Source organism: Callorhinus ursinus, unplaced genomic scaffold (genome assembly GCF_003265705.2).
Source record: "Callorhinus ursinus isolate GAN/ISIS: 27379988/994484 unplaced genomic scaffold, GSC_fseal_2.0 scaffold50, whole genome shotgun sequence".
In the NCBI taxonomy this organism is placed as follows: domain Eukaryota; kingdom Metazoa; phylum Chordata; class Mammalia; order Carnivora; family Otariidae; genus Callorhinus; species Callorhinus ursinus.
Genome location: NW_027397112.1, coordinates 10671784 through 10698113, shown reverse-complemented (window position 1 = coordinate 10698113; position 26330 = coordinate 10671784).

Here is a 26330-nt window from a genome sequence, read left to right as displayed (position 1 = left end):
TGCCCCTCATCCAGTTTCCCCTAATGTCAACATCTCCCATTACACAGTACATTTGTCACTGGTAAGAAATGACATTGGTATACTACTACCAATTAAACTCCAGGGCACCTGGGTGGCTCAGTCGTTAAGCGTCTGCCTTCGGCTCAGGCTGTGATCCCAGGGTCCTGGGATCGAGCCCCGCATCGGGCTCCCTGCTCAGCGGGGAGTCTGCTTCTCCCTCTCCCTCTTCTTTGCCCCTCCCCCCACTCGTCCTCTCCCTCTCTCTCAAATAAATAAAATCTTAAAAACAAATAAACCCCAGACTTTATTTGGATTTCACCAGTTTTTACATTTATGTCCTTTTTTCTGTTCCAGGAGCCAATCTTGGATCCCACACTGCATTTAGGCAGGGCTTAGTTTTGTGGTTTTTGCATAAGCCCCTCAGGGATGTGGCAGAAAACTTCTGAGGAGGTGAGACAGGGAGGTGAGAGAGGCTTTTAGGAAAATGTTGGTGTAATTTCCATACAGTAAAATTCAGCCTGTGTAAGTCTGCGAGTGTTGATGAATGCACACGGTCAGGTAATCACCACCACAGTCATGATATAGAACATTTCCATCACCATCCAGAATCCCCACCTGCCCCTCATTGTCAACCCTTCCCCCATCTTCAGCCCAGACAACAACTGATCCATCCCTATAGCTTTACCTTTTCCAGAAAACCATATAAATAGAATCGAATGATCTGTAAGTTTTGGAGTCTAGCTTCTTTCACTTAGTAAAATGCACTTGAGATTCCATCACATTGTTGCTTATATCAGTACTTCACTTCTCCTTACTGCTGAGTAGTATTCCATTATACGGATATACCGATTTATGTATCCATTTACTAGTGGGAAGACATTGGGCTTCCAGGCTTTGATGATTGTGAAAAACTTCTCTATAAGCATTTACACATTGGTTTTGGTGTGGACATAGTTTCCAGTGTTCTTGGTAAATAGGTATGAGTAGGACTGCTGGGTTGTATGGTAAGTATCTGTTTAATTGCATAAGAAATGGACAAACTGTTTTCAGAAGTGGCTGTACCAGTTTGCATTCCCAACAAGCAAGGCATATGAGTTCCAGTTGCTTGGTTTAGCCACAACTTGGTATTATCAGGTTAACATCATTGTTATTTTAGCTGTTGGTTTTGATGTGAGTTTCAGAACTTTTAGCCATTCTATCTCTGCTGCAGCCCCCCCCACCCCCCGGGCCCACCTTGGGTACCAGTGAGGTGTGAAGAGAGGGTGTGGTCATATCAGGAAAAGCAGAGGACTGGCTTTCAGAATTCCCCTGGACACTGGAAACTTTGGGACTGCGGTTTTTAAGAAGGGGTCATTGTCAGCAAGTGTGTGAAGAAGAATCAGGACAAGGGCAGAGGCACGAGGGGCACTAGGACACAGGGCTGCCCGTGAAGGGCCTGGGGACATCAATCCAGAGTGGCCTGCCCAACTGGGGCTTGTTGATAGTGGGACAGGGCCGCTGGGGGCCCAGGAGGAGGCCCCACTACCTCAGTGCCTTCCCACTCCCTCCTTTCCAGGGCTTCGAGCCCTTTCCAGCAGAGGGAACTGCAATCTCCTGGGATCCGCACAGGCTTGAAGGATGGGGAGGGAGCCTGGGAACCAGAAGCCTGGCTTGGGGCCCAGTTGTGTGACACCCGAATCTTAGGGAAGGTGGCTGAGGGGCCAGGTCCCTGGAGCCTCCTGGGACAGCTGAGGACAGGGAGAGGCAGCTCAAGTTTCATCACGGCTTGGTGTGTGACCTGGGCACTGACTAGGCAGCAGAATGATGCCAGGCCCTGGCCTCTGTGGGGTGATACCTTTCATCAAGAAACTACAGTCCTTTCCTTGCTCCATAGGGACTACTCTGGCCCAGACTTTGGGTCCTGTGCCTAGACTTAAAGAGACCCAGATTTTCATCAGGCCCCAGGATGGGAGCCTGGAGAGTTAGTTTTACCCTGGGTATGTGTGGTGCGGATGTGCATCTCTGTCATGTGGGTCCGCAGCATGGGGAGCGTGTCATGGGGGGGGGGGACCAGTGGCCTCCAAATATTTTCTTACAGTTTATTAGCTGTGTGACCTTGGACAAGTCATTTAGCCTCTCTGGGTCTTGGTTTCCCTGATTTTTGACTCAAAGTTTTGGACTTGGGTGATTTCCGAATTTCACTGAATATCAGCATCACCTGGGATTTGTTTAATAAACTGATTTCTGGGCCCCACCACAGACCTACTAAATTAGCATCTGTGGGCTTGAGGCCCCGGCATCTGGGTGATTAACAAGCTCCTCAGGCGGGATTTTGTGTGGCCAGTGGGGCACCGACATCTGGAGAACTACACCACAAAAGTTCACGAAGTCTGGTCTGGGGCAGCCTCTGGCTGAAGTTAGGGAGGTGGCTCGGGAGGGGTGGGAGGAGCCAGAGAAGGGGAGCCAATCAGTGGCCAGAAAGGAGGAGGAGCCAGAGGGGGCAACCAATCAGGAGAAGCAGGTGCAGCAAGACTGGGACGCTCCTTGGGAGGGAAATGGGAGGTTTTGTCTGGACAGGAGGAGAGCAGGGCTTGAAGGCGGGGCAGAAAATTATCTGAAGAGAAGTGTCTGGGTGCAGCTCCTAGCACCACGAGGCAGTTGGAAGGGCATCACCTTTGGGGTTCAGGAGGACAATGGTGGGGCAAGGGAAGGGCGTGGGGGGGGCATCCCGTGTCTGCCTGGAGACTCAGAGCAGGTCTAGGAGAAGCCGCCTCCACCTGGAAGGACACCAGAAGCCCTGAAAACCCTGACTAGCTCTTGGGAAATAAACGGCCACTTGGACCCTCGCCATTCCACCCCCCATTGTGCCTGACTCGGCTTGCAGGACCGTTTGTTGCTTCCTGACTTGGTGACCAAGAGCAAGTCCCTCAGCCTTTCCGACTCTGTTGTCTTATCTGTAAAATGGGAATAATGTTTACACCTGCCCTCCCCCTCCCAGCATTACTGTGGGCGTGGCCTCAGATGCAGGAGGCGACGGCCTCACTCGGCCCCTGCCGTGTGCTGTGCGGTCCGTGGGAGGGGGCACTGACGGGACCGCAGGAAGGAAGGGGTTGACCTCGCTCCTCTGCCCCAGAGTTGGCGCGGCGGTGCTTAAAACAAAACCGCACAGGCCATTCTCCTTTTAACTTGTTACATAGTCACAGATAATCTCCTCTTTGACGCCCTGCCTCACTCTCAGAGCTAACAACTATATATGAATTTGATGTGATCCTTCCGCACTTAAATTTTGTTTTTCACATATATGCACGGGCTCATGAAAAATACATAGCATTTTGTGAGCGTGTGTGTGTGTGGCCCATTTTACATAGAAGATATTAAGTAACATATCATTCAGCAACATATTTTCTTTAACTCAAGATCTTCTGTTTCAGGTCTAATTAGGCCATCTCTTTTCTCCCCCCGCCTCCCCGCACCCAGTAGTTCCACCGTGTTGCACCCACATGTCCCCGGTTTCGTCTGATAATATTATTATAGAGCTTCCCTGTGCTTTTTCTTGTCCCAAGGTAGCCGAATGCGCGCCTTCAGCCACAAGGCCAGCAGGGTCAGTAAGAGGCCCGAGGCTGTGGAGGAAGCCTGGGGGTGAGTTGTCACCTCTGAGCCTGGAGGACGCTCCCTATCTGCCCGGCCCTGCTGGTTCATCCACAGCAGTGGGAAGGAGAGAGAGAGAGAGAGAAAGAATGAATATGAGTGCGACCCTAAGCTGGCCTCACGCCTCTGTCCGGGGAAAAGGAAAGAAAGGGGTGGAATCACCTCATCCCAGGGAAGGGAGCTGAGGTCCCCGGTGCCAGAGACAGCCTGGTGCTGGGTGACTGTCCTCCAGTTATAGTGGCATTGCTGTCCCCTCACCAACCCCTTCAGATGAAGGTCAGTATGTAGCAGCTCTCTCTTCCCTCAGCTGGTATGAGGGATGTTGTCCCTACTGCACCCACCCCCTTGGGGCACACACAGCTCTGGGCATGCTGGCTGTTACTCAGCCCCCTACCTCCCCCCCCAACTGCCACTCAGGAAGACCCACGGGAATTCGGACGAGCGTGAGTGACGTTGGAGGGGGCAGTCCTCAAACTCTTGCCCTTCCCAGCAGACCAGGTCAGGGTCAGCTCCAACATGATTACAATGCCGTTTCAATATGTACCGTGGACCCTGTTCATGTCCATCTCCCCCATTAATATACAACTCTTGGGACAGGCTGGAGGTCATTTCTTGTTCATTGATGCATGCCTGGAACCTATATGCTGCCTGTCTCGCAGAAGTGCGCAGTAAATGTTCAGGGGTGAGCAAATGGATCCCGTGGCAAATGTTGGCTTTTTACTCTTACTAACAAATTCCTAGAGGTACGTCTCTCACAAAATCACTACGAACTTGCACTGATTTAGAACAGCGCTGTTTTATATATCACATTGTGAGGATTCAGTCAGTCAGTCACTATGCACTGAGCACCTACTAAGTTGTCATGCCGGGGCCCTGGGGAGACAGCGGGAATCTAGCCAATGTCCCTGCCCTTGTGGACAGGGCATTAACCCCTCCCTAGTGGGGAGATGGTTAAAAAACAGACACAGCTACACAGCAGTTTTATGCGATGGAGAATAATAAAGCAGGGAAAGAGGATGGATACAAGTGGGTAGGTGGGATGCTATTTTAGATGGGAGGGTCCACAAAGCCCTGCAGAAGAGCTGGTGTTTGAATAGGAGCTGCCACTGAGAACGAATCCGGGGACCCGGGGCATCCCAGGTTGGGGAGCAGGATTCAGAAAGAATTCCTTGAAGTCTCAGGCTCCTGCATGAGCCAGTTGGGGACATGTTGTGCTCGCCATCAAAGTAAATTAAAAACTCATCCAACTCAGAGCCTGTGCCAGCATCATCTGGGCAGCAGCGGCCGCTTTCAAAGAAAAGAGTTCACCAAAAAGGAGAGCAGCATAGCATCCTGATGAGGACTGGGGGATTTAGAATTTTAGGCAGAAAAGTGTCGAAATCCCAGCTCCAGCAGGATGAAGGTTCATTGCTTAATCACCCTGTTCCTTGGTTTCTTCATCTCTAAAGGGGATAACAATAGTGCCTCCACTGTAAGGATTCAAAGTAATACCCTATGTAGAGTGTTTAGCACCGTGCCTGGCAGAGAGGGAAAGTTGGATAAATAGCAGCCTTTACTACTCTTGTTCTCTTGGTTCCCAGTGGGGCTCTTTGCTTCTCACTCATTCATCCCACAGTGATTCCCTCGAGTAGCTGCCAGGCACTAGAGGCTAGGATACCCAGAGGAGGGACACCAAGCTGTCCAAAGGGGGTGGAACGAGAGAATACCAATCCAAGGGGCAGAGCTTAGCGCGTTAGTCTACCATTCCCACTCTTGTGAACTGAGCTGCATTGCTTTATCATTGGGCCTCAGTTTCCCCACTGTTGATGGAGGCACCAGCTCGGCACTCACTGCAAGGTCAGTGCTAAGGCCTGCCACCTCCAAGGACCCACCCACATTTGCCAAGGCCCCTCATGGGGACGTGGACGGAGCAGCCTGAACAGCGGGGCAGAGGGTCTAAAATATACCTTCATGGGGAAAACCTGTGTGCAGTGTGCTCAGGAGCGTTTGGTGAGGGTTGCTATGGAAGGAGGAAGCCACTAGGGAAGTGCTCCAGAGGAGTCAGATTGAAGGTGAAGGCAGAGGAGGAGGCCTCGAGGGGAAGGGGCTTGTCTCAATCCCTCCCAAGCCCACTTTCCCTTCTAATTCTGGGAGTAATTATAAAGCTTATTTGGGGACCACCAGACCTTTTGCACGCCCTCTCCTCCTGTTCAGCCCCCCCACCTCCTCGGAGTGCCCTGAGCCCTTGTAGTGTTCCTTTCAAATTCCTTCTTCTTCCTTCCACATCAAAACTGACCTATCTTGTGCACCTTTCCCTCAGGGCTATGGGAAACTACGCTCTAAATAGTGTTTTGTTTTGTTGTGTTTTTTAAGATTTTTATTTATTTATTTATTTGAGAGAGAGAGAGAGGCAGAGGGAGAGGGAGAGAGAGAAGCAGGCTCCCCGCTGAGCAGGGAGCCCAATGTAGGGCTTGATCCCAGGACCCTGGGATCATGACCTGAGCCGAAGGCAGATGCTTAACCAGCTGAGCTACCCAGGTGCCCATAAATAGTGTTAATGCATGTATTCAAAAAGCTTGTCATGGGTTCTGTGCCAGAAACTATTTGGATACTGAGGTTAGAGTAATGAATAAAACAAACATAAATCCCTGCCCTTTTGGAGCCTGCATTCTAGAAAGTGAAGGGACGAATAGTGATTCAGTGCAATCACTTGTTAACATGCAGATTCTCATCCAGTAGATCTGAGGTGGGGCCTGTGATTCTAACAAGTGTTGCCCAAGGGTTTCTGTGTTATCCCTCACAGGGGGGTTAAAGTCTGAAAGAACTCCCTGAGGTAGAATGACATCCAAAGGAATGACTATCTAATAGTGGAGCCCCGGACTGGTGGAAGTGGTGGTGGGCAGGTACTTGAGGGTAGTAGGGCCAGGGGACTGGCCGTATGGGAGGCTGTTCCTTTATGTCTAAGGCTGGCTCAGCTTTCCAGCTCGGGCTCTTTAGCTCCCCACTGCTCCTGCTCAGCCGGCCTGTGGGTGAGAACATCTGGAAGGAATTCCCTGGAACTGGAGGGAATTTCCAGGCAAATGAGACTCTGTTAGCCCAGCCGGGAACACCCACCCCTGCCATCTGGTGCACGAGAGGAGCCCGGTACTTTCCAGCTCTTCCAAGGGAGCACCCGTGTCCTGCCCGGGGCCCAGCAGGGCACTGCCCCGCTATGGCTGATGGACAGCTGGGAGCCCCCTGTCCCTGAGGGCATGAAGCCAGGCCCCTCCTTTTTGCCCTTCCTCTGCCGGGAGGTGAGATGCCTTGGAATTCCAGAGATGTTATGAGGGTCTTTCCAAAGACAGTGATGGAGGTCGAGGCTGCCCTGGTTGTCAGAAGCAGTGCCATCAGCCCAGAATTTTCTCATCCTCATTAGGTAACACTTGTCTGACACCTGCATGACATCTTAATGCTACCCACTTCTGTGCGCTGGTGGCTCTGCGTGGTGGGAGCTTACAGCTTGACCTCACTCAATCTTCCAGAAACTCTATGAGACTGCTCTTATTCTCGCCTTCTTGTTGGTAGGGTCATGGCAGCTCGGAGAGGTCAGCTCACCCTCAGGGAGTGGCAGAGACAGAATTTGAACCCAAAGTCACCAAAGCCCCATGTTAACCGCAGGTCATCTTGCCTCTCTACCCAGTCTAATAGTGGGCACTGGCCCAGAGAGAACTCAGGGCTGGATGGGAACTCATTCAGCTGAAAGTCTTGCCTCCTCTCTCCTCCAGCCCTATGGGAAGCTCCTTGCCCAAGCCCTGGGGTGGACATGCCCAGCCAGATTTGTCACATGCAGGGTAGAAGACCAGGCAGCGGTAGTTAATGATGATGATGAACGATTGTCATCAAGTCTGGGAGTTACTCAGCACCAAGGACGGGTCTCCTATCGTGACATCCTCCTTAACAGCAAATGCCAGAGCAGAATGCCTCATCCCAAACCAGGAGGCCCGGGTGCTCACTCAGTACTCCCAGGGGACTGCTGGGAATCCCTTGTGCAGCCATGGGGCAGCCGGGTGGGAAAGCCAGGCCTCGGGGCCTACGCTCACGGAGGGATGACCGAGCCTGCATCTCCCCCGCTCCATCCCCAAGCCCCACCACCATCTGGGGGTATGGGTGGCGGCGGGGGGTGGGGTGGGCTTAACTGATGCTAAAGCCCGTGTTGGCCCCTTTGTGGTTCTGTTACGTGGCAGCAGAGGTGCCCCCGGCCCCCGGAGCCCGGTGCTGAGTCAGCAGGTGGATTGACAAGTTTTGATGTGTAGAGCTTGTGCCAAGCACAGTGAAACAGACCCCCTGTCCCTCCCAGCTGGCCGGCCCGGGGCTGCAAGACTAAACAGGCGACACAATAGCTCTGTCTTCACCTGCGCTGCTGCCCTCTTTGTCCGCTGTGCCCTTGGCTTTGAACCTGAGCTGGGCAGGTGCGCTCAGGGAGAGAGGGCTCCTCCACCATGATTGGCTGAGAGAATAAGGGCCCCAGAGGAAGGGCCTTTGTTTCTGTATTTTAGTTTCACAGTTTGGGGAGATTGGAGATAGTGTGCATTCCCCTGGGCCAACCGGCTGTGAAAGGTTCTCTAAAAGCCAGTTAGTGGGGCCCCTGCCCACAAATGGGAGGACAAACATCGCCATTTTAAGGGCTGTGCCATCTCCCCTCGGGAGGAGGAAAAAGAAGACAGGTTTGACTCCCACCTGAGGATGAGGCCACAGTCCAACTAAGACAATGCGGCACGGAGCAGGATCTCAGGATGCTAGGAGACAGACCCAGCAGCTGACTGGCTGTGCATCTCCAGGCCAGCGAGGCACCTCTCTGGGCCTCGGATCCCAGCGGGAGGAAGGAGGGAGTGACTGTAGAAGATGATTGTAGGGTGAGGCACCTCTCTGATGAGAGAAGCATGAATGAGTGCGGAGGTGGCTGCAGATTGGAGGGAAGAAGGAAGGGGGACTGGAAAGTAGGCCAGGGGCGGCTCAAGCGGCCATCCTCAGAGGCAGAAGGGCCTCATTCCACTGGCCTCTACCCCCGTCTCCTGCTCCTTCCTCCCAGCCTGGGTGCTGCAATTCGGACCAGTACTGAGCTGTCGAGAGGGTTAACAAGTCTCGATGTGCAGATCTTTTGCCAACCACAGTGCAATACACCCCACAGGCCTCTGAAGGCCTATCCATCTCCCTGCCCCTCCAGCATCACCTCACCCCACAACAGGGGCTGCTCGGCTTCCATCTGAGGGGCTGCCCCCTTCCCAGCTCTGCTTCTGCCCCTGTTCCCATGCTAAGGATTTGGGGGGGGGGTCTGTAATTTCAGCACTGAGCCACCTGTCCTCTGCTTGGCTCCCCGGGAATCCAGCCTTCACTCTGGGCCCTGTTCCAGTCGTGGGTTTGGATCCCAGATCTACCTACTGCCCTTAGACCTACATCTACCTTTTGCCCTGAGTTCTAGCTCCCTCTTTTGTAAAATGATCATAATAATAGTGCCTCCCTCCTAGGGCTCTTTGAGGATGAATTGAGATAATGAGCTCCCAGCAAAAATGCAGACACGTAGGAGCTCCTTGACTGTTAGATTGCTTCTCCCTCGCCCTTCTTGATCAATTCCCTTGGGCCCGGGGCTAAATGGGCTTGTATACAAAGGCCTTGGCCAGCCAGCCCCCAGCTACATTCAGTAACAGTGAGGGGGTAACAGGAGCTGTGGTTTACTGAGTGCTTTCAGAGGGCCAGACCCTTGGCCTGCGAAAGTTGTAATCCTCACATCAATCCTGCAGGGAGGGCTTTATTGTCCCTGTTTCAGAGACAAGGAAAGAGAAATTCTCGCTTCTTCAGTACCCTGTCCGGGTCCCACAGCTAGTTAGTGGTGGAGCCTGGATTCAAATCCAGCCCCCATTCCCAAGCTGCCTAGGCTCTCTCTACCACCCCAGCCTTCGAGACATAGTGTCCTTCAGGTGATTGGTGGCCGAAGGCTGATGGGACCAGGTGAGGAGCACCAACTCTAGAAGCAAAATACCCCAAATGTCAAGGCCAGGACAGTGAGGTTTGCTCAGGTGAACACGGAGACCAAGAGCAAGGCAAATAGCTGGGGGGCCCTGACACCTGCTGAAATGGAAGGCAGGCAGGCAGGCAGAAACCTGAGCAAAGCAGTACCCCACAGCCTGTGGGAACAGGAAAATGCTGGAGAAGCTGGGGCCGTGGTGGCTGGTGGGTTGAACAGGGAGGGGAGCTTATGCAATCTTTCCAGACAACACACTTCCTAATCTAACAGTGGCCAATAGTTAAAACTACCCTACAAAGACCCAATGTATAGGCAATACTGGCCAACATTTCAGGGAGCCCCCAATCTCCATCATATTTCCAAAGCAAGCTATTTCTCCCAGAATCACAAAAGGGCCAGGCACTTGGGCAATGTGCAGACTTGCCCAAGGTCAGTGATACTATTCCAGGTATGAATTTTATTGCTAACCAGGTGACACCTGAAGAGGCTCAGAAATCGGGGCGAGGAAAAGTCCCTGATTGTTATTACTCGGTGCAGCCCTGGAAGAAGAAAGGGTTCTTTGTGGAGCAATGAAAGGGATCCAGACAGAGGCAAGCCCCTGCCCTCCTGAGCAGAAATGATCTTTCCATCAGCAGTTTCTGCTTTGCGTGGCCCAATCTCATTGTTCCACCACATTCCGGGTGAGAAGAATACGTTTGGAGGCATCGCTTTCTCGGCGCAAGCTCGTCATTTCTACACGAGGAGCTGAGTGTAGATCTATTCTAGCCATCATTAGTTAGAAAGATTTTGACAAATGGCTTCTTTAAATGTACTACTGTTCCCCTCCCTTCCCTTTGTTGTTTATCTTCTTTCCCTGTCCCAGAAACAATGTAGTTCTTCCGTTGACAGTTTACCTTGTAAGGCTAGAGCAACATTGAATTGAAATGCAACAGTGAGGGCCTCCGTTGAGGTAATGTGTGTGCAGGACAGGAGCATAAATCCACGTGGCCACCAGCACCTGTGGCTTCTCCAGATTAGGTCTGCGGTGCCCACAGCCCCCCGGGGTGTCCACCTCATGCCTCTGTCCTTTTCCTCCTCCAAATGTCCCAGCCCTGGAGGGCCAGCGAGTCAATGAGACCTCTTCACGCCCTGGGGGGACGGGGGAGAGCTGGGAGCCGGGCTACTCAGTAAGGTTGTCTCTAGAAGCAATGCGCCCCCGGCTGCAGAGGGCTGACGGGACTAGGTGAGGCACACTGGTTTGGGTAGCGGGGCACCCAAAATGTCAAGGCCAGGGCAGCAAGGCATAAAAGAGACAGCTCTCTAGGGTTTGTGTTCTAGGTGAGACGAGCTTTCCAATGCGTCCCTGAGGCTGTGACCTGCGTGCAGAAGGTACTGATGGTAAGAGAAATGTGGAGCTGATGAATGCGGGAGAGCAGGGAAGCCCGCCTCTGTCCCCAGTGTGCGGGCAGGGAAGCCTGTCCCCAAGGTGGCTACTGTCCATTCTCCCCTTTTCTATCTACGAATGTCATTCTCGATCTGAGAAGTGCCATCTATTCCTCCCGCCTCTTGAATCCTGGCGTTCCTTGCTGATTTTGCTTGTAAAAATGTGGTGAGGAAGTGACACTTGGAATTTCTAAGGCAAGATCATAAGAACGCCGCAGCTCCTGTCTGTGCCCCCAGGGACTTCCCCCAAGGTGGCTGTGCCGTGAGGAAGCCCAAGGGGCCTCGTGGAAAGACCAAGCAGGGAGAGAGAGAGATGCCAGGCTCCCCTCCATGGGTTCTGGCTCCTGGCCCTTTGCACCATTTGGACTATAGCCACAAACATCCTGGGGCAGACATGAGCCATTCCCTCTGTCCCTGCCCAGATGCCTGACCCACAGAATTGTAAGACAGGATAACAATTAAGTGTTGTTTTAAGCCACTACGTTTTGGGGCTTGTGCCGTGCATCAGCCAATGACCAGAGCTGGAGGAGGGACATGTGTAAGTGGCCGGGATCTCTGTTGACTGCACCCACTTCTTTGAGACAGCACCCACCCTCTCGGTTCCTCTGGACCTCCCCCTCCATGGCCCTCCTAAGCGCTGGCCGGAGCAGTCGTGGGTCCTACCCAATTTCCCTCGGGAAGCCCAGTTTGGAAACTCACATTGTGAGATTTTATGTAGGTCCTGGTGCAGGGGCTAGTGGGAGGGGAAGGTGTGCAAACCTTTGTGTGTACCATGGCCGTGCGACTCCCTCCAGGGAAATGATTCCTCAAACTAAAGCCTGTTCCTGCCTCCCTTCCAGGAAGAACTCACATTCAGTGTTTCTAGCCATCTGCTGGATGCGGCTCAGAACCTCCCTCAAGTCCCCCAAATCCAGCATATCCCGAACCAGAGTGTTCCCTAAGCCTGCCCCTAAAGCAGTCTTCCCTGCTCCCCTATCTCTGCCAGGGGTGCAGACGTCAGCAGGGCCCATCCAGGTGTGGACAGCCAACCCTCCAGGGACTGGACCTGCCCGGCCAGAGCTGGAGCCAGCAAGAGCTTGCCCAGATGGCTAAAGGGTGGTTGTAAGAACGCCAGGGTCAGGGTGGGGGTGCCTCTGGGTGGAGGTCGAGGTGGGAAGACTTGTGGCCAAGGAGATGGGCAGAACCCAGCCCAGGGCGTAGGTAACAGTGGGGCTCCTCCTGGAGAGGGAAGGGGTCCTGAGGCTATGTCGTGGGAACTGGGGGATGCCCGCAATGCCATCTGTAGTCTGGGGATCCCCTCTGCTCTTCTACCCCCCTCACCTTCCTCTGGAACAGCCATCAGGGAAACACTGTGGCTTCCTGGTTTAACCCGCGTTTCCTTGCCATTCCCCACCACTTGTGGGATGAAGCTCCTCTGTGGCCCAGCGGCCCCAGACCCTTGGCCCCTGCCTGTCCTTCCAACGCGGCTCCAGTGTGAGCTCTGGCCTATGCCCCCTCTGTGCAGTGCTGCCTTTGCCGAACCTCAGCCTGCTGGGGTTCAAGCCACTGTCCAGTCTGGTGGCCAGGGCCCCCCATGGCTTTTGGGCACTTGGAATGCGGCTAGGGCAGCAGAGGGACTAAATTTCACTTCATTTACATCAATAAAAATTTAAAAACTGACACCAATCAGTTATTAAAAAAACTTTTCAGTATGTTTGGAACAATTTGGGTATTAAAAATTAAACTTAAATTTAATTAAAATTAAAACAATTTGGGTATTACAAATAAAAAAAGGTATTACCTACCTTTTCAACTGTAAATTCAGTGAAATCCAATCTAATATCTCCAACGAGAAATACCGTATCTGAAGTTAACATCCACATGGAGATGAGCTGTGAGTGTAAAATATACATTGGATTTTGAAGACTTTGTACAAAATTAACAAAGAATAAAATATCTTAATTTTTTATTGATCACATGTTGAAACGATTATATTTAGCATGTAGTGAGTTAGTATAAAGAGCAAAAAGCAAACATATATCTTAAAATTAATTTTTTTTTACTTTTTAAGTGTGGCTACTAGAAAATTTAAAATCTTCTGTTTCAGATAGCACTTATTTTTTAAAAAGATTTTATTTATATATTTGAGAGACAGAGAATGTGAGTGGAGGGAGGGGCAGAGGGCAAGAAAGAGGGACAGAATCTCAAGCCGACTCCCCGCTAAGCACGAGGGGCTCAATCTCACAACCCTGAGATCATGACCTGAGCCAAAACCAAGAGTTAGGTGCTCAACCGACCGAGCTACCCAGGCGCCTCAGATAGCACTCGTGTGAGCCACTGGTGAACAATTCAACCACCCCGGGATCCTCCTCTCCTCCCACAAACTCTCAGGTTCAAACGCCGGCCTCCTTAGGCTTATGTACGGCTCCTACCTGGCATGCGGATCTCAGTATGACACACACATGTTTGCAAGTACATATGTGTGTTTACGTGGTCTTGTGCATGTATGTCCCTACCCACAGGTGTGTGTGTGTGTGTGTCTGCACCTGGACCTCTCCAGGTTCAGGGGGCCCTCCAGTGAAGGCGTGCACAGGCCGGCGTTGGAACAGGAGCTCAGTGCCCCTGGGATGTTGTCGTGGGGACAAGGCCTCGGGGGTGAGGCCTCGGGCCAGTTGTCCACCCCTGGGGGATGCTGGGACACAGTGTTTCCTTGGCAAGTTGATGAGACTGTTATATAGGACAGAGCCAACATTGAAATCAAGATAGATAACAGCTCCTTCTTGCTCCTCGCCAGTGAGGCCCGTCACTCTATCACTGGAGAGGAAATTAAATTGGTCTGGCACCGTTTGCTGTTCCCAAAGCCAATTCGGTCGCTGCTGTGTAGTGTGTGATGCACTTCTGGGTAGTGTCTAATTGCTCATTTGGTTTATTGATACATTTCCGAGGTTTTGCAGAGCGAACCACACCACAGGAAGCCAGGAGGAGGTCTTTGTTCCTTTCCTAAAGTTATGAAACAATCCATCCATCCATCTATCCATGTATCCATCCATCCATCCATCCACTGAGTCATTCAGTTATTATTCAGCTGGTATTTACTGAGCACCTACTGTGTACTGGGCAGTCGTGTAGAACAAAAAGAAGTCGGGTGAGCTTGGAAAACTAGATTCCAACACCAGCCTTTGTGCAGGTCTCTGCTTTCTCTGGGCCTTGGCTCCCCTCTGGAAGAAGAGGGGGTTGGATGAAAAATCTTAAGGCCCCTTCCAGCTCTGGCACTTTAGGGTTTGGGGCTGATTTTCTGGGCCGAGATTTCTCATTTCCAGGCAGAGACCCTCTCCTAGAGCCCAGGGGCTGCTTGGCCAATGCAGCCGGATGAAGAAAGCACAGGACTGCAGGGTCATCCCTCACTCCCACAGCGGGGAGAGCCTGACTTACAGGAACGGGCTGACCTTGAAATATAGAGGGTTCAGCTCAGGGGGTTATTTGTGTGTTTGGCTGCACCTCAGAGACTTGAGGGGACCAGGCCCATGAGCAGTGCCTTTGTCCATTTGGGCTGCTGGAACAAAAATACCACAGACCAGGTGCTTAACTTTATTTTTCACAGTTCTGGAGGCTGGGAAGTCCAGGGTCAAGGTGCCAGTAAATACTGTGTTATACACAGTCTCGGGGCACCTGGGTGGCGCAGTTAAGCACCTGTTCTTGGTTTCAGCTCAAGTTGTGATCTCAGGTCGTGGGATCGAGCCCTGCATCTGGGTGCCCGCTCAGCAGAGTCTGCTTGAGAGTCTCTTCTCCCTCTGCCCCTCCCCCACTCTCTCTCAAATAATAAATAAATAGATAAATAAATCTTTAAAAAAATATTTTGTGTTACACACAGTCTTCTTGTTGGGTCCTAATGGGGGAGCTCCCTGGGGTCTCTTTTCTAAGGACACTAATCCCATTCACAAGGGCTCCCAGGGGCCTCACCTCACACTGGGGATTAGGTTTCAACATGTGGATTTGGGGGCACACAGACTTTCAGTCCACAGCGCACGGACTCTGACGTTTGTGCTTTGGAGGCTTCAGTTCATCTTGTGGAGTCCCTCAGCCCCTGGAGCGTGTAGGGTTGCTGGAAGCCCTTCTGGTTCCTGAGCCTCTGGACAGGCAGGGCTCCTTTCTCTCGTGCCACACAAGCTCTCACCATTTCCTCCAGCCCCACTGTCTCCCTTCCCCCCGGAGCGGGCTTTGTCTCTGTGTCTGCGGCTCAGGGCCCCACATGTTGGCTGGAAGGCCCACCCCGGAAGCTCTGGGGCACCTCACCCAGCTGGCTGTCCTGGGCCCCCAGGATTCATTCCAGATCCTCTCAGGAACCTTGGGCCTTAGCCTGGTTGATCGGCACAGAGTGATGGAGCTGTGCCGATCCAGTAACCGAAGGCTCTACATTCCTACCACGGATTCAGACACCACAAAGCTGTCTCAGATCCCCTTCTGCATAATATCAGTCTGTGTAACAAAGGTGCCCGATTGCAGGCTGTCAGGGTTGTAGTTGGGGGGCAGCAAAGGGACAGGCACGGGGAGGGGAGAAGCTTTGTCGCTGACCTTTGGCTGCTTTGGTCCCGCCTGCAAAGAGCAGTTTCCTCTGGCTCCCCCTCCAAAATTCAAACTCCTGCCAGCAAACCCCCACACCAGCAAACCCAAACCACGATGATGACATGTTAGAATATTCCAGAATTCCGGGAACAGGATGGGAGGAAAGTGGATGTGATGTTGAGAGCATCTATGCTCGCCTCCCAGAAAATCCCTCCCCATAGCTCACCTCCACTCCTCTGTGATTTAGACCTTGAAGGGACTCTGATTTCTGCTTTATCCCCTGAGTCTAGCTCAGTGTCTGGTATATAGCAGTTGTTGGATAAATATTGTTGAACAAAGGATTTCTAGCACTAGGGTTACTTTAAGAAGATATTTTGGTAATAAGCCAATGCAGTAGTGGCCCAGGGTATCTTCTGTTCATTCAATCAGCACGTGTTTGGCAGCTTCAGGTCCCTGGCACTGTGCCAGGGGTTAAGGACTAAGATGACCAGATAATGAAACCGTTCAGCAACGTGCACTGAGCTCCCATTCTGCACCAGGCACTGGACTTTCGTTCTGAACATAGAGAGGACAAATATTCCTACCTCCACGGAACTCATGTGTTCCTCTCCATAGGAGATGGACAATAAGCAAGCACATAATTAATAAGTGAGATGATTCTAGGCTGGGTAGATGCTCTGAAGAAAACATGTAGGTGCTGTGATGGAGAGCAGTTGGCGGGCCTACTATGGACAGGGGCCGTCGTGGGAGAGGTCTCCAGGACCTGCAGACTGAGGAGAAAGAGCCAACCAAGGGCCGGAGGCCAGGAGCCAAGAGAGAGCACAGCGAGTGCAAAGCAAGGGGGCCCAGAGACAGCTCAGTGGGCGCGTGGAGCAGAAGGGAGGCCCGTGCAGGGTGGAGGGGACAGCGGCGCAAGGTAACGTTGGGCAAGTCACCCCGCTCCAGTGGGAGAGGCGGACGAGCATCGGAGCAGAGGGACAAATGCTGCAAAGGAACCTGCAGGGAAGCCCTGAACTCAGGCTGGAGGAGGCACCACGGGCACCGAGTCTTGAGACTGCCCTTGAAAAGCTCTCTCTGGTCCAGCGTGTCCTTCCGCCCTTCCATCCCACGCGCCTTGCTCCCCAAATCCCTCCCTTTCCCTGCCAGGAGCAGGGGGCTCTAGAGTGGCGCCGAGGACCCAGAGGAACTCCCCACCCCACAGGAATTTTCCTGCCCTGAAACTGCTCACAGCCTCCTCTGCTACTGCAGGAAGCTGCCGGGGTGAGCAGGTTTGGCAGATGGCAGCCCCCAGGGTAATAGCACCAACATGGCGCATCCTTCCTTTCATCTCCCTGGGCTCCCTGGAGCTTTTACTTTCATTGAGCCCAGCATCTAGCAAATAGCCCCATTGCTGCCTTTTATCTGGCTTTCAACCTGAGACACTCTTTCTGGGGGCCTTGCCTGGCGACAGCACTCTTTAGAACTAGAGAGTGGGCTCTGCCGGGCGTTTGAATAATAATCATTAATGATGTAATAATAACTGCAAAACAAGCTCCCCACTTACTAGGGTTCTGGGCATGCCAGGCACTGTGCTAAGTGCTCAACATGCATCATTTTTTGGTATTTCTCACCACCACCTTATAAGGCAAGTGCCGATACGAGGCTCAGAGAGGCTAAGGAACTTGGTAGGGCTGCACAGCAAACAAGTGCTAGAACTGATGTTGGACCTAGGGCTGTCCAATTCCAACAAACGCTTTCATCTGGATACTGTGCAGGGTGGAGGGGACAGCGGCGCAAGGTAACGTTGGGCAAGTCACCCCGCTCCAGTGGGAGAGGCGGACGAGCATCGGAGCAGAGGGACAAATAATGCAAAGGAGGAGCGGACGTGCAGGGAAGACCTGAACTCAGGCTGGAGGAGGCACCACGGGCACCGAGTCTTGAGACTGCCCTTGAAAAGCTCTCTCTGGTCCAGCGTGTCCTTCCGCCCTTCCATCCCCAGTGGTTCCCAGGTCCAAGCTCGTTACATCAGAATTATCAGGGGAGCTTGTTAGAAATTAAGATTTCTGCTCCCTCATCCTCAGAAATTACTTTTTTTAAAAAGATTTTATTTATTTATTTGACAGGGAGAGAGGGGGGGAGCACAAGCAGGGGGAGTGGCAGTCAGAGGCAGAAGGAGAAGCAGACTCTCCACAGAGCAGGGGGAGCCCGATGTGGGACTCGATCCCGGGACCCTGGGATCACGACCTGAGCTGAAGGCAGTCGCTTAACCAACTGAGCCACCCAGGCGCCCCAGAAATTACTTTTTTAAAGATTTTATTTATTTATTTGAGAGAGAAAGAGAGAAAGTACAAGCAGGGAAAGGGGCACAGGGAGAGGAAGAAGCAGACTCCCCGCTGAGCAGGGAGCCCGACGTGGGGCTTGATCCCAGGACGGGGGGATCACGACCAGAGCCACCCTGGTGCCCCCTCAGAAATTCTTATTCAGTAGGCTTGGAGTGGGGCCCAGGAATCTGGTTTTTGTTGTTTGTTTGTTTCTATTTTAACAGTCTGTCTCAGGAGATTCAGGAACAAGGCCAGGTGTATTTGGGTGCAGTGCAGGTGTATTTGGGTATACCTCCTTTAGGTGTGCTTGTCATCTTCAAGAGTGGAAGGCAGAGGTGGGTTGGAGGAGGGGCAGTCTCCCTGGAGAGCACACCTGACTGGCCCCACCCCCCACCTGTCCTTTGCCCAACCCCAGTCAAGAGCCCAAACCCAGGGGCTCCTGGGTGGCTCAGTCGTTAAGCGTCTGCCTTCGGCTCAGGTCATGATCCCAGGGTCCTGGGATTGAGCCCCACATCGGGCTCCCTGCTCGGCGAGGAGCCTGCTTCTCCCTCTCCCACTCCCCCTGCTTGTGTTCCCTCTCTCTCTGTGTCTCTCTCTGTCAAATAAATAAAATATTAAAAAAAAAAGAGAGAGCCCAAACCCAAACCCTCGACCCGCCTCTTCTCAGGCTCTTCTGTTTCTCCTGCAGTGGGGAACAGTAAGGAAAACATAATTGAGAACAGACGGAGTAAAAAGGGCTTTCAGGGGACATGGGAGGGGCTTGGGGACAGGGTGCCTGAAGTTGGAAGCCAGCCAGGCAAAAGTCATGAGAAGAGGTAGTTTAGGTGATCTGTGGGGTCTTTGGTCTAAGTGTCCCCAGATTAACACACTGAGGAATCCCAGTGATGGTGGACCAGCATGACTGGTCAATCCCTGCACAATGATCTATGAAGCAGCAGGAAGAGCTACTGCCTTGGAAAGTGCTGTAGGGCAGAGAGGAGCCTGAGCATCGCCCTCGCCCCAAGCCTCCATCCCGGCACCTAGCCTCCTCCTTGCCACATGTCAATCCTCCAACCCAATCCTGTCAAATGAACGGGGATCTTCGGTTCTAGTCGGAGGGCAAGTCTGAAATCAAGGAACAGCAGAGATTACTATGGGACGACACAAAATCAAGTGTTCTCCCATCCAAGTACCAACGCTGCAATATGGGGCCAATATGCTGCGTGAAATAAGCCAGTTGTTAAAAGACAAATGCTGTAGGCTCCCACTTATCTAAGGTACTTAGAGAAGTCAAATTCATAGAGACAGAAAGTAGAAGGGTGGCTGCCGGGGGCTGGGGGAGGGGGAGTGGGGAGTTAGCGTTAGGGACAGAATTTCCGTTTTGCAAGATGATAAAAGTTCTGGACAGGGATGGTGCTGATGGTGGAGTAACTGTGTGAATACACTTCTTGCCACTGAACTGCGCCATTAGACCTGGGTAAGAGGGACCATTTTATATGTATTTTACCCCAACTAAACTTTTTTTAAAATTTTAAACTTAAAAAATGTGTGTTGTTGCATTGTGTGGGGTGGTAGAGACTGTTAGTTTCCTGCCAATATTCAGGTTCCTCTCTTTCCATAGAAATAGACATTTTATCTGGGCACAAGGCCACTCAGAATAAAGACTACATTTCTCAGCATCCTTTGTAGGTGAGTGTGGCCATTTGACTAAGTTCTGGCCAATGGATGTAGGCGAAAGGGTCCTGGGAGAGCCTCTGGAACCTTGGAACCTATCTCAAGAGATAGCACCAATGCATCCTTTATCCTTTCTCTGTGTCCCTTCCGCCATTGGCTGCTGGGAGCATGGGTGTTGCCATCTTGGATTGTGAAGCTTGGGGCCAGGAGCTCATGGGACTCACACTTGGCAGAGCAATAGGTATGAGGCCTTAAACTTGAAACACCCTATCAGCCCTGAACGACTTGCCGGGATGTCTGTGTGTGTGAGAGAGAGAGATAGACTTCTATTTCCTTCAAACCACTACTGTTTTATTGTTTTGTTTTTGTCATTTGTACACAAACTTAAACCTAAGGAATACAGAAGGGTAGAATGAATGATAGTGGGTTCTCAAGGAACAGAAAGGACCATGAGATTGGGGCATTCGACTAAAGCAGTACAGATGGGGTGGGACCCTAGCTGTCCTAAGAGACGAGTAAGGACTGGTTCATGTGCTCAAGGAGCTCACTGCCTCGTGGAAGAAGCATACATTTATCTATAGCCAGGGCCACTGCAATCAGCCAATATTTGAGGAGCCCTTGCCACGCACGCATCAGGCCAGTACATGGACTTGTGTTCAATCCCCTCAATAGCCCTAGGAGGCAGGTGCTATTATTATCATCCTTGTTTTTCAGGGGGAAACGGACTGATGGAGGTTAAGCAGCTCATCAAGATCGTACAGAGTGGTGGCAGAGCAGGGACCGTGCCCCACGTGGTTTGATCCGTAACCACTTCACTAGGTGGGGTATAAGGGAACTCAACAGACGGAGTGCTCGTGGTCTTGGTGGGGTTCTGGAAAGCTCTATGCAGAAAGCGACATTTGTTCTGATCCTCAAAGAGGCATGGGGCAGGGATATTCCAGACGGAGGACACAGCAGAGCTGATGGCGTGTCGGGGGAGGTGGTGAGGCTGACCCAAGAGGGGTACGGTGGGAGACAAGACTGGAGAAGAGGAAGCTCCATCTCCACACGCAGGGTTGCACGGAAGCCATCTCTTGGGTCCAAAAGTGTTCCTGGCTGAAGGGCTTGGATTATAGAAGACTGTAGACCTGGGATGATGGATCTTCCAGAAATACGATTTTTTTAAAGGCCAGATTTTTCTTGGGAAGAAGGGGTTGGAAAGGTGCGGGGGTAGGAAAGCAGGTGAATCCCTGCCTAGAAAATTAGTAGTCAACGGCTCAATTAGTATGACAGGTGGCAGCACCTGGAAAGGCTTTTTTAAAAAGCAAATTGTTTGCAAATATCTATGGATAATTCCAGGCCATGGATTTTGAAAACTAAAGTATCTCCAGAGATGCTAAGGGAGAAGTCAGAATTAATTTAAGCAGAGGTTGATAACAGTTTTGTTGGACAGAAGGTACCCATCTGTACTCAGGAGCTGGGAGTACTTTAAATCGTGTGCCAAATAAAATTTTATCTTAAATTTAACAGGCAAAACAGAGGTGTTAGATAAGTATTTATATCATTGTTTTAGTGTCTCTGCTTTACAAAAAAAAAAAATCTATTTACAAATAGAAATGCATAAGATGGAGCGCTTCCTGGGGAATAAACCGTCATCTTACTTGTGCTCTGTGGGGTCAGTTACTTGGTTTGGGGACAGGTGGCCAGAGAGAAACTAAGCAGCCCCTCCAGGGCACAGCCCTGCCTCACCATGCCACCCCCAGGGAGGACCAGGAAATGGGTAGGGTGTGGGTGGGGGAAAGGAGAGGGTGGCGTGAAGGGAGGCATCTGGGCGGGGGAAGCCCTGCCTTTCAGAGGGGTGGGCAGTGACAGCCCCACACCCCAGCCCTTGCCTTTGGGGGCAACTTTTAGTTTCTGCCAAGTGCTTTTATTTTCTGTAATCATAACATTCCTGTGGAGTAGGCAGGGCATCCACAAAGTGGCATTATCCCCGCTTGCAGAAAAGCTGAGCCTCAGAGAGATGATGTGGTTTTCCTAGGCACACAGTTGCCAGGTGGTGCAGGAAAGGCCCAGACATTGGGTTGGGGGGGATGTGGGTGCAGGTGTTGTGAGCAGAAGCATGACCCCCACGGAAGGGGTATGGGCTCCAACCCAGAGTGGATTGTGGGAGGGAAGGGAGTGGGTAAGGACTGAGGTCTGGGGGACCTCTCTGATCCCAGGTCTTTCTCGTGCCCCCCTGCCCCACCCCCCAGCACCCTCCCACAGCCAGGGCTGGGTCCAGCCCTCTCTCCATGGAACTGTGCGCCATTGCCCTTGAGGGAGCTTTACACCAAGCCATTTGCTTGCCAAGCTCCCTGTCTCCAAGTGCATCCGTGCTCATTTTTCTTTTTTAAGAAATCAGGGTGAAATTTTATTAAAAAAAATCAATACCCACCACATAACCTACAGCAGATAAATCAGAGGAGCTTACGTTTCTCAGTCCCAGTGGCTTTTTGCAAGGATTCCCCGGTGTTGCTTCTGCTCCCTTGGCCAAAAGTCTTTCTGTCATGGGGTCTTTGATGAGCCACTTCTGGAAGCCAGCCCCGCCCTCGCATCTTACCAGCAGCTTTGCTAGCAGTCCTTTGTCTCTTCCGGGCTCAACTCTGTTCTCCATCCTGGCTGATTCCCCCCAGCCCCAGCCAGCCCAGCCTTGCACACACTCACTCCTGCCCTCAGCCCCAGTTCACCGGCCTCTCCAGCAGCCTGGCCCATCGTGTCCTTCAACACCCGTTTCCATGTCACCTCGTCCAAGAAGCAGGCACTTTGGAGTCAACAGCCTCTGGTCTCCACTCACTCCTGTGTGACCTTGGGCCCACTGCATAACCTCTCTGAGCCTCGGATCCCTTACGGGTAAACATGTGGACGATAACACCCCTTTCACACGGTTTGGGGCCGAGGAAACTGCCTAGTGTTTGTAACAGTCCTTAGGACGCACTCAGCACTAGTAAGCTCTCAGTAATGTTTGAGTCCTTTCTCTGGGCCCACCAGGGCTCTGCTCCTTCATTCTACTTCTCTGCCAGAGAGCTTATCCTGGGAACGGAGCAGCCTATCCCTCTCTCCTCTGCTTGGTGCACAGTGTGGGAGGCATCCAGCTCCTATCTGGAGGGTCAGGGTCAGAATTCTGTATGTAGTGAGCACTTGGTACATGCCAAAAGGAGATGTGGATGGAGAGGCAGAGGAAGGAAAGGAAGAAGAAGGGAAGGGGAAGGAGAGGGAGGAAGGGGGAATGAAGGGGAGGGAAGGAATAAAGGGAGGAGCAAGAAAGAAATCATGGGGGCAGAAAGGGAAGGAAGGACTCCTTTATCAGCAACGCACATCGTGTGAATTCACACTGGTACGGAAGAGAGGCTTGAGGCACTACTTGGGAATGGGGGCGTAGATGGAGGGAGAAAAGAAAGGAAGGAAGGGAGGAAGGGAATTTGGCGTGAGCCTGTGTCCCCCGGTCTGGACTTCCCTTTCTGTCCAGCTCAGCTCTCCCTTGAGGTGCCGTGGGGCTTCCAGGTAAGAGCCCTTGGCCCCAGTGACCCTGTGCTGCCCAGGAGATCCAGGGATGCCCCCCTCCACCCCAGCCAGGTGTAGCACGGGGGCAGGGGGAGTAGAAGCAACCCATCGGGCCCAGGCAGGCCAGAGCATGGGCCTACGCCATCCTTCTCTGTTTTCCACCTAGCCCTATGCTCTCCACCCTGGGGCCCCGCGGAGGGGCAGGCCTGTTTAGCATGCAGGGGGCCTCCTGCCTGGCTGTAGTAGGAGAGGCAGCAGGACAAGGGTCCCCTGGAGATTACTGAGCTTGTAAGGGCCTGCTTGGGTGAATGGATAGCTGTGGGGCAGGCAGGGGGCTGGAAACTAGCCGAGGCCTCCGTGCCCTGATGCCGAGGGAGCGACTGGAGCTGCCGGAGCCGACGCTCACTTGGAAACCCCCCCCAGGAGAGCCCTTTCCCAGCTGGGCTCTATGGAATCTTTAAGATGACACGAGGGAGGAAGGGGCTTCCTTAGTCTCTGCCCCTTTTCCTGGACGTTCACACTGCAGGGAACACAATGTAGGCTCTGAGGAGTCCTGCAGCTAAGAAACCCATTGCATTGGAACATTGCTTCCCAAACCTCTTTCGTCTCTTGAGAGCACTCAATTCACATCTTGAAGATACTAGAGTTTTGTAGGATGAACTTTGGAAATGATGAGGTGGACTAGGGAATAGGATTTGGGCACTGGGAGTATTGAAAAGTTGCTGGGGCGCCTCTGGAAAACCCATTGCAGAAGCCTCAGGCTCTCCATGGTGTTTCCCTACTGGGAGAATCAACCAGTCATTCATCTGTGCTCATGACCTTCGCACACCACTTTACTCTGTTCTTTTCTCACAGAGTTGTTTGGTTGTGCTTATTTCCTGCTAGACAGAAGCCTCCTTGAGGTCAGGAACCGCGTGGTGTTGAACCTGGTTTCTCTACCACCTGACACATAATAGGTGCTCAGTGCTCATTTATCAGTGGAATTTATTACAGCACCCTTATTTTACAAAGAAGCAAGCTGAGACCTAGGGACAAGCCAGGCCTTGTCCAGTGTTTACCGGCCAGACTTGGTGGGGGGAGTGGGGTAAGGAGTACCTGCCAGGCTTCCAGGCGCCCCTGAACCTGCCCTCTCCCCTTCCCTGACACCAAGCCGGTTGTCATGGGTGCTGGTTTTTCTCTCTGGCATTTCTATTCATAGTGAGGCAGGAAAAGGGCTCAGGTAGGGGGAGTCTGTGGCTAATACCTCCACTTGGTTTGGCAGATGTCAGGGGGGTCATTCTGTTCCTACCTTCACTGTTGATGTCACTGGTGGGTGCACGTTGGGTTCGAGGCCTAATGCCCCTGACCTGGGTCCTGCTCTGAGCCTGCTTAGTAGAGGATTGTGCTTCCTCTTATTCTTTTGCATCTGAGGCTGATGGCTGGCGTCCTGGCGGGGAGGGTAGCCATCAGTTAAATAAAGCTAGGTGAGGGCAGGGAATCCTGAAAGCGGGTGAGAGGGTCTCCACAGCACCCCCATCAGCGGCTCACCCCCTCTCCTGTCTTCCTCAGGGGCCTCGGTGAGGGGGGCCTGGAGCTCTGTGCCAGCCTGGCAGGAAAGCAGGTGTAGAGAGCAGGGAGAGCAGGCGGAAGCATCCTGAGCCCGGAGGACAGTGTCCCCTCTGACACCCAGCCCTGCCCACCTTCGGAGGCAGCCGGCCTGTGCATTGGCCAGGCTGACTCCTGGCATCTGTGTCCTCTGTGTGGCCTTGCTCCGCCTCGGGGTTCACATGCAGGCGTGCAGGGTGTGGGTTCCAGGGAATGAGGGCAGAATCTTCTCTTGGGCCAGTTACACAATTATGGAGTAGGCACATTTTGTGCTGATGCCTGGAGGGTGGGGGCAGGGCACGACGGAAGTGCCAGATGAAGTTTCCTTTCAGAGAGCTTGTCTAGTCACCTGAGATGTGCCTCTGAACCTCCTCTAGGGCTTGGCAGCCAGGAGGGAACCTGCAAGGGCAGAATGACATGGTGTCGGCTTGGGACGGGGCCGCAGGGTGGGCAACCACTCCACAGGCTGTCAGTGTGGGGCAACAGGACACCCCACTTTCTGGAGGAGCCCTCATGACCCCAACGGGTTAATTCTGAGGCCTGTGCTCCACAAAGTCTCTCCAGTTTCCTCAGGGGGATTAAGCTCCAGTCACTACAGGGGTAACTCGCTTGGTTTCCTCCCCTCCCTGTTTTGCTTTCCCCTCCCCTACAGGGGCTTCCTGCGATCACCCCCCAAAAAACTACCTTGCCTTTGGATCCTTATCCTCGGGTCTGCTTCTGGGGAAACCCACCCCAAGATGGTGCAAGTCGGCACAATCGATCTGGGGGACGATTTGGCAATAAGTGTCAACATTATAAATGCCCCTGTCCATGGGTGAGCCATTCCCCTTCTGGGAATTTATCCTATAGATATAGACTTATATATGCCAAAAGATTTAGGAACAAGATTGGCTTTTGCAGCACTGCTTATAAGAGCCAAAGATTGGAAACACCTAAATGCCCGGCACTGGGGTAAGTAGAACATGGTTCATCTGATCAGTGGAATATTACACAGCCACGACAAAGGAATGCCTGGGGACACTCTTTATGGACTGATTTGGGACCATTTCCAAGATGAATTAAGTGGGGGAATAAACAAGGTACGGAGAAGTATGTTCGCACGAAACAAAAAGAATATGCAGCCATAATTGCTTGTTTATGTGAATAGACAGACTATCTCTGGAAGCGTACCAAGAAGCTGACAAAGAGCCTCTGGAGAGGGATTGGGTAGCTAAGAGCAGGGAAGGGGGGGGAAATTTTCAGGATCAAGTCTGTGCACTTTTTGATGTGTGCATCACGTGCAGGTTCTGTGGTCTCCATTAAAAATATATACTACTTAAAAATAATTATAAAGAATAACCACAAACCCAGGTACCCGATCACAGGGTTTTGCTATAATGATCAACCCAATTTTAGCTTGTCTCAGGAAAGTTGAACCCATGGCCAGGGGCGTTCGACCTTCCTTTTCTCATTTAGCATTCCCATAAGGTGGTTCTGCATCATTACTCCAGGTGTCTAAATAAGGAAAGTAGGCCTGAGTCCAGCCTTCCCCCAAGATGCTAAGAGTCCAAGCCGTCCTTCCCCTACCTCTTACCCGGGGATACCAGAAGCTTCCTAAGTCTTCCTGACCCAGGGAAGCTTGCAGCTTTTGCTTTCCTGAGCTATTTGAAATGCAGACTGTTACCTCTGGAGGAGATGAGAGGAGGCAGGGGGCTGGATGGAAT